This window comes from Patiria miniata, unplaced genomic scaffold, assembly GCF_015706575.1.
Source record: "Patiria miniata isolate m_02_andy unplaced genomic scaffold, ASM1570657v1 HiC_scaffold_13, whole genome shotgun sequence".
Classification (NCBI taxonomy): domain Eukaryota; kingdom Metazoa; phylum Echinodermata; class Asteroidea; order Valvatida; family Asterinidae; genus Patiria; species Patiria miniata.
Genome location: NW_024037051.1, coordinates 18,349,821 through 18,361,537, shown reverse-complemented (window position 1 = coordinate 18,361,537; position 11,717 = coordinate 18,349,821). Strand labels below are relative to the sequence as shown.

The 11,717-nt window shown below is 39.8% G+C and overlaps 1 protein-coding gene across 2 annotated transcripts in view; it reads left to right on the top strand.

The window, feature by feature from the left end:
- Positions 1-5,978: 5,978 nt before the first annotated feature.
- Positions 5,979-11,717, top strand: part of LOC119721442 (carboxyl-terminal PDZ ligand of neuronal nitric oxide synthase protein-like) — an 82,237-nt gene continuing 76,498 nt past the window's right edge. For both annotated transcript variants that reach the window (XR_005270193.1, XM_038191521.1), the window contains exon 1: positions 5,979-6,134. The gene's annotated coding sequence lies outside the window, so the exon portion shown is untranslated. The remainder of the gene's footprint in view (positions 6,135-11,717) is intronic.

Here is an 11,717-nt window from a genome sequence, read left to right as displayed (position 1 = left end):
GAGGGCGCGCGTCAAGTTATCAGGGAGTTCATTTGCGGTTGTCCAATTTATAACTATTTTGTTTCAATGCCTTTATGTTTTCGCATTGCAAAGTTCTTTTTCCAAAATTGTCTCTTGTGTCCTGATAATTAAAACAGAACTATTTTGTTATCTCTTCTAGTATTAGCTCATTTGTTTTTACATAGTATTTGTTTGTTTCATAAAGGCCACATTCGGTCGAACTGATTTTTTTTGTCAAAAAATCAAAATAGACCAGCAGATTTGGACAAAAATTTGGGTTTTTTCAGATTTAAATTAAAATATTCAGTTTTCGCTAAAAGTGCTTCTTTTTAGAAGAATGTTTTTCTCCTAAAATTATAGGCATACCTATTATCGTGTATAGGTGTAATTTTTGTCATGGAATTGAAGTCGGGTATGATGAAATCCTTCGTGATTTAAAAATATTTTTGTTTTCGTTTTTGTTTTTTAATCTGAATGTTTTTAATATGTGTTCATACCAAAAGGTATTTCAGGTTGACTTTGTTGTTTGGTAGGTGCTGTGCACCATTTTTATGACCATGAAAACCTCGGGTTTAGCTTGTCCAACTGTCTTAATTTCATTATCTTGCACTCTCGAAATCAACTACAGGATTGGATATCATTGTTCTTTTTGATTGAAAATGCTCCGGCTATACTGATAAAACCAGTATTATGCTTTCTGCACAAGACGTTTCCTTTCAATCAATATTTTCACTCACCTTTTTTGGTGCATATTTTATTCCTTACCCAAAAAAGTGTTTTGTAAAATAATGTCGAACGGCAGGTCAGTAAAGACCTTATATGGTCAGTATAGACCTTATACGTTACTTTGTTCTACTAGCCATCCGCGCTACTGAAACCGACTCTTAACTGTAGCCTGTGGGCATATTCACTATATCCCGCATGTTTTCTTTTCTCATAAACAACAATGTGCATACATGTAAAAACGTGTATCCTGAGGCAATCTTGTCAGTGTTTTTTAATACACTGACACAAATAGATACAGGTTTGCTTTTCTGAATTCAAAGATTTATTTCTCCCTGTCCATTCTTCTTTACCGCAGCCCATTCATTTTTTGACTCGCCAGCCAGGCTACATATACATGAGTGGACCCTTTTGTGCATTCAGTGTTACTGGATTGAAATACCAAAATATGCCCTCTAAGATGGCTGCTACGCACATGGTCTAAAGGGTGTTTGAATTCGCACATGACATATTTTTACTGGGCATTAAAACAAGTTTAAGACATAACTCTGTCAAATTTTGAAAGTTTATGTGACTTAGCATGAGTTAAGAAAAGTCCTGGTTTTTAATTCATTAAACCATTGCTATGACGTCACACTATTGTTAAAAGTGTGGATTCGGATCTACGAATCGCTTACACTGGTCACAAAGTGTGGATCATTCGGAACGACGAATCTTTAGTAAAGTGTGGATTCGGAATTACGAATCCACACTTTGAACACGTCGGACAATTGTTCTCCATAATGATCATGAATAGGACCGTCTGTGTGAAAATTTGCTTTCCGAAAATTACCATTGCATCTTCACACACTGTCAGATTCTCCGCCGTCACTGCAAAATCTACTTTTAGTCAGAAAGAAATCGTCGTCTGAACTATCCAGTTTTGACGTAAGGAGCCTATAGAAACAAAATGACTTAATTGGTTGTACGGGTGTGTCGATACACATGCTAAACACGCCAGGAAACAATGTTGCAACCTGCCGCCACTTCCGCGCTTGTGTACAAAGTCTATGGAGAGTCATTTCAAGTATTTCCCAACACAATTGGAAACATTTCTCAGTCCCAGATTCATGTCTTATCGTCATTTTTGCAACAAACTACCTTCATTGAGATGATATATGAAGAAAAAAGTGGCGTCAGGTTGCAACATTCTTTCCAATATTTCTGTTGACGCAATGGTTTAAGTTGAAGAATACACTCGCAAGTGTGGATTCTTAATTTACGAATTCACGAGGCGCTTCGCGCCTCGGGAATTCTTCAATTACGAATCCACACTTTCTCGTGTATTCTCCTTAACTGAATATGTTGAAATTATTATTTTTTTTACAGACAGTGCTGCACTTGTAGTAATTAGGTAGGGCCTATATATTTTGCTTTCTTTTTGTTCATTACCTTCTTAAGAAACAATAAGAAATATGTACAGAATAAAAATTCTCACCGTTTTGAAAGCACTATATCCGCGAGTTCCAGTATTGAATTATTAAAGTGTCTACTGTAATTATAATATTTTTTTTTAATTATTCAATTCCCTGGTTCTGTATCTGGATCTTCGTGTTACACTTCGACAAAACGGCTACCCGCATTACATCAGAGTTGCAGCGCATGCCGCTGTTCCTGCTTTTCATCCTAAATAACTTTGTTGTTTACAAATGGAAATAAACCAAAATATCAGATCATGTAAACACGGCATAACAACATCTATGGAGCGAGTTTTATCAGTTTTGTTCAAGCGGGTGAGATTTAAACGCCATAAAAAATGCTCACTCATTACAGAATCTGCCGCTTTCAACTCATGTCCTCCAATGTCGATACAGCGCTGGAGACGGTGGTGGAAGGCACGTACTACAGCCGAAAGCTTCTGAAGGGATGCAGGATCACCCCTGATGTCATTGCACACCTCCATATATTGTTTGGCGCGACACACGATCGCGGAGGTGTGCAATGACATCAGGGGTGATCCTGAATTCCTTCATCAGCTTTCGGCCGTAGCACACGCCTTCCGCCACCGTCTCCAGCGCTGTATCGATATTCTGAATGTGATTATTTGTTTTCGTGGTGGAAATATACGGAACCTGCTGGGGAATTAATTTAACACTTTTTTAGGCATTTGGTGTCGTCGGGGACAAATTTTTATTTATATGCATTGATTGGATTAAGCAGGCTGCATATTTTCTTTCGTTCATTTTAGCTGATTTGATTATTATTTTGTTTTTGTTATAAACGTTATTTTTGTATTCTCGAACAATTAAACAAATTATTTTAGAATGATAACAGTATACAAGCCCTCGATATAACAAATTAATCATTCTTGCAATTGCCCTCGGATATAAAAAAAATAAAACAAAAAGTTATGTGGCGATGGCCAAGTCTTCAGGAGTCGGACTTATGACCCTAACTTAATGAGCCCCTTACCGACTTCCATATAGAACTCTTCTGGGACTCGGTACCCGGCCCACCACACCTCCTTCCCTGTCCATCCATGTAACTCGAAAGTCAGGCACCATAAAGGGAGGAAACGAGGTGGCACCCTAAGCCTTGCTGCCGAGTCAGCAAAAGAACCCCGTACCTATACGCAGACGCCAACCTGGACTTCGCAGACAGTCCCAACTTGTGAGTCAGCTTACCGACCGACCGAGCTAACTGCTGTTGGTAAATGACGACGGAAATTAATACTCTTAACTTAAATGACACGACCGCGTGCGTGGAAAACAAAATATGGCACCATGGGGATTCGAACCCCAAACCTTGGGTCCGCTGTCTGACAGCATAACCACTAGGCTATTTAGGCGCCTTTCTATCTCCCGCGTTTTAAAACATAATGAATTGTATTCTGTGGCGATAATCGGGCTTTGATTTCCGCAGTGGACTCGTCACTTTGTTTTTCAAAGCCAGCTGCGCGAAACTGCAGCACGCCAGGCTGTTCACATGAATGCTCAGTGTTACGTCACTCTTTTCTATACAGTCATTCGTATAAAAGCACTTGACTATTCAGAGTCGCTCTCGTCCGTACGAGCAATTAACCTTGCAGGCTTGCCCCATTCTGCCCTCGTCCGGCATCGCGCTGATATTCCTTCTGCAGGGAGTGAAATTTGGGAAGTTCATAATAATCCCCTTCTTCATAATTATAAACAGTGAGCTATACTGACCGGTTTACATAACGAAGCATTTTTTTTAAATTTTAATTCAACTCCCTTCACTTGGAAAATTCATCTTTTCTTGTAATTACGCCAAGTCTAGGGAATGGTATACGATGGTAATATAGTCGGAATTGTGACCGACTGGTCCGTTCCAACGCACTAAATTTTGACTTGGATTCTTATAGCCTCAAAGAAGATATTTGACACCTGAAATTCTTTGGAGAACAGTGCCTAATTTGCAGAAGTCGGGATATATTTATTCCCATATTTTATTATATTTAAAAAAAAAAATCGAAAAGTGTATGTATGTTGGGGATTCTAACAACTTAATTTAAAGATCATCACAACTGAGGTTTTTGCATGCAAGATGAGACCTGATGATTATGGGGAAACGATCAATGCGTGCAACTTAAAAAAGGGTATATGGCATGGGCGGCGGAACGCTTTTCAAACTGGGGGGGGGGCAATACCAAAAAGGGGCACTTGCTCAGAAAAAGGGGCACTTTCCGTCGGTGTGAAAGTGGAGGAAAAAAATATGGTCCCGTTCATTTCGCTATAAACCTATACGACGTGGAACAAATTATGAATACGTTGTCCATCTTGCTCTTTGTGCTTCTTTTACCAAATTATGTAGAGAGGCCATTTTGTGTTATCGCGAGAGTGACACTGTTGCTTTTGATGGACAGTTCAGTGACCATTTTATTCGCGTGAAGAGCACTGTTATTTTTAGGGGCTAGTTTTCCATCTTGAGAGGGGGCACAATATTAATGTTGCGAGCGGGGCACTAATTGTGCTATCGAGGGGCAGTTTTCCATCTCGAGAGGTTATCGCAAGTAGAGCACTATTGTTTTTGATGGCCAATTTCCCATCTCGAGAGGCGGGGCACAGTTTTATTATTGCGAGAGGGTATTTGTGCTTTCGAGGGCTACCGGTAGTTTTCCACCTCGAGAAGGAGCCCATTGCAATCTTGTTAATGCAAGAGGGGTATATTGTGTTTTTGAGAGGCAGTTTTGCATTACAAGGACAAGTTTATCTGCGCGATCATATGCTTTCATATCGTGTGCGTTTGATGCAGGGCAGTTTTGTTTTCATGTCGAAGGGGCATATTAACCGCGACGGGGGCACTTTTGTTGGCCTGGGAAAATCTGGGGGGGGGGGGGGGGGGGGGGAGGGAGAGGAAAGTGCCCCTTGCCCCCCCCCCCCCCCCCCCCCCCCCCCCCCCCCCCCCCCCCCCCCCCCCCCCCCCCCCCCCCCCCCCCCCACACACACACACACACACACACACACACACACTTCCCGGTTCCGCCGCCCCTGGTATATGTCGGCCATTTTGGATCTTTCATTATGTCCTCATAAGTTACTCAGTCACTCATAAATTATGCTTCATAAAATGGTATTTAAGTAAGGATGCGTGTAAGTAGAATCCCCAAAATACATTTTTCAAAAAATAAATAAAACAAACACCAACATTTTTGAATAAACATATTACACACGTCAGCTTTTACGATTAATTGTATGCAAATAAGGAACGCCTCCCAAAAGAATTACAGGTGTCACCCCTTCTAAAATCTTCTTTAAGCTATAATAATCTATTTGCCAAGTTTGGAGCTTTTGACCAGTCGGTCGGCGATCTTGTCTAAAATTGGATCATATTAAGCCACATGACTAATAATCAAACTAGGCCTACAATAAACAATACAAGAAATTTGTGTCGTATTAAAATATAACATCATTTATAATCTGTAGTAGAAAAATTGGCTAAGCCTAATTCATTTCGAAAGAGTAAAATAACGCAGATTTTGAACTTAAAGCAATTTTTTTCCTTTATTTTTATATTTGTCACATTGTAATCTTTACCGAGAGTATAGTCCATTTCAGTAAAAAAAAACCCCAGTAACTTCTTTCCAAAAGATTATTATTATGTTTCGCTCGTACCCATACCCGTACCCGGGTACCCCCGGCCGCCCACATTAAAATATGTATGCTAGTGTCACTGTCGCTGTCACGACCGCGGCCGTCAATTGAGGGCGCTAAGCGTTCGCGCCAGCTAGCTAGCTAGAGCTAGTACTAATGTGTGCTAGCTGCCATAGGCATAGCATGCACTAGTGAGCTGATGATGGCAGATGAATGAATGAGAGAATTTGACGGTTTCGTGACAGCTACGGAGCTCAAAACTCAGGAACAAAATACACAATTTCGGCTGCAGAGATTACACTAGAATTCCAGCATGGACAGGTGAGATTTCTTTTGTAAAAATCGAGGGAAGCATTGCCATAGGCCTACATGGCCTCACGGGTGTGTGTGTAGGATGTCGTCTAAAAATAGAGGGGAAAGAGAACCTGTTCCCGAACTACCGCCGGAATACATGGGATAACGTTAGAAATTAGACCCACTGTCTGATGGGGGCGCCAGCGCATGTCATGCATTGTAGGCCTGGCGCTAGAACTTAAAAGTGAGTAACTCTCCTTTTTTTCGAATTTGTGATTTGGTCTGTCGTACTACTGAGTTAGTACTAGCAGACCAAATCCCTAATTCGAAAAAAAAGGAGTTCTAATCTTAAAACTAACGTTAACGTTAGCATGGTCATGATGGTTAGCGCGATCGCGAGTAGCGCCTCATGTGGTCAACTGAGCATGCTGAGTGTTAGTCCTGCAGTACACAAATATGAGACTAGTCTGAACAAATCAAAGTGTTTTCTCAGTTGTGTGCTTCAATATTTTTTCAGCTAAATTTGACTTTTTGTTGTCACTTTCTGATGGCTGATACTGTATTGCGGGGAAAAATGTGATGTCCATGTATTGAATTCTTTCCAAATAAAGCTACTGCCGCTAGGGTTGTGTAACATGTATGGATCCTGGAATGGATCAAATGTTGCAAAGTGAATGTGTTTGTGTTTAGTGGCCAGGCTAGTGCAACACACCCTGCCGACTGCAGCTGTACTATACGTTCGTTCATGCATGGCCAACTGTGTTCGTTCATGCATGGCCCACTGTGATGAAGAATATTTGAGTTCTGCCGGAAGTGGGTGTTAATTGTGAAAATTACAAAGCACTTCAAATGGTGACAAACAAACCAGGTAATTTGTGCACAAACCTACCATGTGATGTATGGGGCTGCGAACCAGTTAAACTGTCATTTGATTCCTCATTAGGCCTAAATGACTTTGCGTAAAAAAATTAGGGCCTAAAATAATCTTTTCACACAGTCACTTGTTGCATAATTTGTAATTTTTTGAAATATTATTTCAAAACTAATTTTTTAAACGCTTATCAGAATGAACACAGTTTTGGACAATCTATTTTTACAATTTACCAGTTTTATTATCCTGATTTAATAATACTGTGACCCAGCCAATATTGGCCAATCACAAGACTGGTAAAAAAAAAAATCAAGATTTAAAAAAAAATCTGAATTTTATTTCCAAATTATGTTTCTTATAGGCCTATGCATATTCTATGCATAAAATAAAAGGTGAAAATTTTGAGTCCAGTTTATGTGGGAAAAATATTTCAAGAAGAAAACACATTAAAGCATTCATGGTTCACTGCCCCCTGCTGGTTTGTCCATAAACTGCATCGTTTTTATCCATGCCCATGATGCATTGTGAACATAGAAAAGGGCCAACATGTACATGTATGTATGATCACTATGCATTCCAAAGTTCTGGGGAGTTTTGTATCCGCAACCCTCCATAATCTGCGCAGGTATTGCTTGCAATGCGTGTGCATTGTCAAGTTTACGCAAATTGAAGGTGAGTGCGTGGAAATAGGATCGCGTAGCATTAGGCATGTTAGGGGGTCTGACAATATATGTACGTACGTACATAAATAATAGGCCTATCTGAAGAACATACGATTTGCTTTCCAAATGCTTTTAGTAAATTTACCCTTTTGGCATTGTCCCAACTACATGTAGAATAGGATTGGATGGTATAGGCCCTACAAATCCCTAATGAATGTTTGTGAGTGTAGTGGTTAGAATAATTTCATGAGGTGACAGATGGAATGGAGCATTCAATCTGTCACTGAATGCAATTATTCTTTCCATTGCAGGAATGTGAAACATTTACTATTTGCTTTGTCATCACCTGAATAAAACCACATCATCAGATTGGTCAGAGCTGTCAAATGTGCGACCGTGCAATGGAACTTCTATTTTATACCGTGGAGTGGAACTTCTATTTTTGCTGCGTGGCCGCGCCGTGCGTTTGGACGAATAATTCAATTTCAATGACACATGATCAATGAACACCAATCAAAGGACGGGGACTTATTCAGGCTTTGTATAATTCCAACTATACTATACATACAGTTGTGATTTGCAGGCATGCAACTTTTCCTCGGATCCGCTGATTCCCTTTTTTTTTTACTTCTCATGGATGCCATTACAAATTAAAAAAATACATACAAAGTCTTGTGTGCTTTGGAGTTTTCTCATTTTTTTTCTAAATTCCCAGTTGCATTCTGGGATAAGTCCGAGTAGGACTGTACCGGTAGTATCACTATACAACAACTATTTTAACATTTGGTCATAATTAGGCGATACATGTACATAAGTATGTATGTACAGTAGCTCAAGTCCTAGGGAGATCATGGGACTCTAAATAAATCAGTCGCCACTCGTCGCCCACTCATTGTCAATTCATTGTTTGAATGGCGAAGCAGTGACGTCATTATGAACAGGCCCAGCGCTGATGTGATCCCAAAGAAAAAGTGCATATTCCAATCGCGTCAAAGACAACCTCTGGCAAACCAATGTTTAGGGCCTACTAAAAGAAAGCTGACGTGGCCGGTGTGGTGTAATACAGGCTTTATTCACGAGTCGGCCATATTAAATTGAAAGCGAGTTAAAATTTCATGAATAGAAATGAAAGCAATGAAATACAGAAACGAATTAATACCAGTCTGCTCTGATGAATAGGCCTAATTAAACAAATTGTGATCAATGTTTAAAGCCACATTAAATAAAACAAAAAATAAAAGTGAGGCTTGGAATGCATAAATAGTCTGGCACCATCCCATTCAACAGATTACAACTAATAAAATAGGCCTACATTCAGGGAACACGATCAAAATGGCTTCCTTGTGAATAATGTTATGTAGGCCTATACTGTACATGAGCCAATCAGGGAAGAAAACCATGCCAGTCAAATGGACCTACAGTATCCCTTGCCTTAGTTATTTACCTACCGGAAACTATAAACAAACTTTTGTTTGGACAAATTTATTTGTACTGTGAGTGTATTTTACATGTTATGACAGCTCTCCAAATTGATTGACATGGGTCATGTGTCTGTTGGGGTTCTGAATTCAACCTGTGTGTTCTTGCACTGTACAGTGATATCAACTGTACTGTCATCAGGATTGTCATGCCACAAAAACATTCACTTGGTGTACAGTACAATGTAGCTAGCATAAAAACATCTGGACCCTCTATAGTACATGTGTTTGGTGGATGTTCCCTAAGTATACGATATGTAATGTGGTGTGTAATGTACACGTACAAGTAAATATTTACATACTACTGGTATGTAGGCCCTATCATATCATGTGGTTTTGTAATTTGCAAATTGTGCTGTATACATTGTGTACATGTATAGCAAGCACATTTGAAACCCCAACCCCCCCCCCCCCCCCAAAAAAAAAACCTCAATCAATTTATTATGGCACAGACATTTTTTCTGTAACAACAATTGCAGGAAGACATGGAATGTCGGCCTGCTTTCTTAATTTGTGGTCTTGGTTAAATTGGGTTCTGCTGACAAGCTAATAAATATCAATGACAGCTTAATAACCAATAGCCTATAGTCCACTCATCCCAAACCACAGACATTGGTATTGGTACATGTACATTGTACATGTACATGTTCACGTATTCATCATGAACATAATTGTTTGGTAACTGGGGGGAATACACAAGTGTTGTCCCATGGTACTGTGGTAATTATGGGGCCCCGAAGATGCTACGGTACGGTACATGCGCGCACGGTACATGTATGGGGACAGCAGAAAGTCCCCATAAGATCGGGCCTAATTTCCCTAACAATAAAAAAAACCCTTCCCCATAATGCGGTAACGGCCCGCCCACGTGTAGGCCTATTCATGTAAAGTAGGTTTGTTCATGGTGTACAAAGTCAAGGATTTCCTATTGTTCCTCATCATGCATTGATCTTTACATGTACCGGTAGTTCATACTTTAACTTTTTGCAAAAGTTCAGAATCTCTCATTGGTTTTGTACACGGTTTCTAATCCAGGATGCATCGATTTTGACTCCTGTCCTCAATTGACACAGGTCAGTATGTTTCACATGTGTGTCCTTGATTTACATTTAACAAGCCCACATGTATACGTATACTGTACAAGGTACCGGTAAATGTGTACATTTAATTGTACGTAATGTACTGGTACTGTACATACCGGTACAACGGTAGGCCTACAGTAGGCCTATGTACGTGTACACGTAAACTGTCAGACAAACACAATTTGGCTAGATAGTCGGTTTGAAAAAAAAAAAAAAATGCCATCCATCACAGCTTTGAAGGCTTGTCTACTGCCTGCAGGTGCTATACGATCTTTGCCTACTATGATTTCCTACTGACTTTCTGGTACCCAGATGTAGGCAGGGTCACGTGGGTCAGTGAGAGCCTGCTATGCACTATTCTCTGTTTTGTAGTTTAGTGTTTGACTTTTTCCCCTACATGTAGTACGGGTACAAATGTACAGTTACATTTGTACATGTTGTATGCATGTCCTTCATTTCTCCAATTTGTTTGATTTCCCATGATTGAATTTCAGGCGCCCCTCGATCTGCCAAACTGCTTACGTTTACAACATTACCGGTACTTCCCATTGAAATCATTGATTGGTTTATTGAAATTCACTACTGGCGAATGTCCTTGCCAATGGACACTTCTCAGGACAATCTCCTGCAGCTTAGCGGCAAGTCACATTCAAGCTGTCAAAATAATCTGCGGGCATGTACATGTAGGCCTACAAATGAACCAGCTCTGCAACTCCTAGAGTTAGCACTCTGCTTAATGAAAATAATGTTTGACACACGATGGGTATACATGTGTGAGAGTCAAGGAAAGCACAAGTTTGAAATAAGGATTTCAATTTCAATTTATTAGTCCTTCCAAGGAAATTTGTATTGGGGAAGAAAGTGCCAGACATTTTCAATTGAATAGGCCTATAGACAAGCGTAATACACACAGTTATTATTATTTATTTGACCTCAACAAAGAATTACAAACAGTGATACAAAATAACCAAACAAAAATTACACAAAAGTGGATGAAAACGCACAACAAAAGGAACGTATCTAGACATGTAATTGAAATTTCAAATCATGAAGAAAAATCATGAGGTTGAGGGCATGCACTTTCAATGACAGCTGGGCTTCCCAATTGCGAGTTGAGCATTAACCAATAAAGCACAATAAATTCACAAAGAAAATGATTACATGTGCACGGGTCAGTGACCGCAAAAGCGAATCTAATCAGTGTTGCTCGGAAGCATGCAGACCCGCACATAATGACGAACGAATAGTACAAAAAAAGGCAAACAAAATGCACAAGAACAAAATTACAAATGACTGTGCGGTATGGACCGTGCTACATGGGATAATGTAGCAAGGTTTGTTGCCATGGATCGACCAATCAGGATAGAGGATTCAAGTTTACTTGAAGATAAGTACATGTAGGTAACCTGATGCACATGTGTACGTACCGGTACAGTTTAGCAAAAAGTCTTAATAGAAGTAATTACACGTTAGTTCAAATACTTTACGAAGAAAGGAAATTGATGAGTAATATAGTG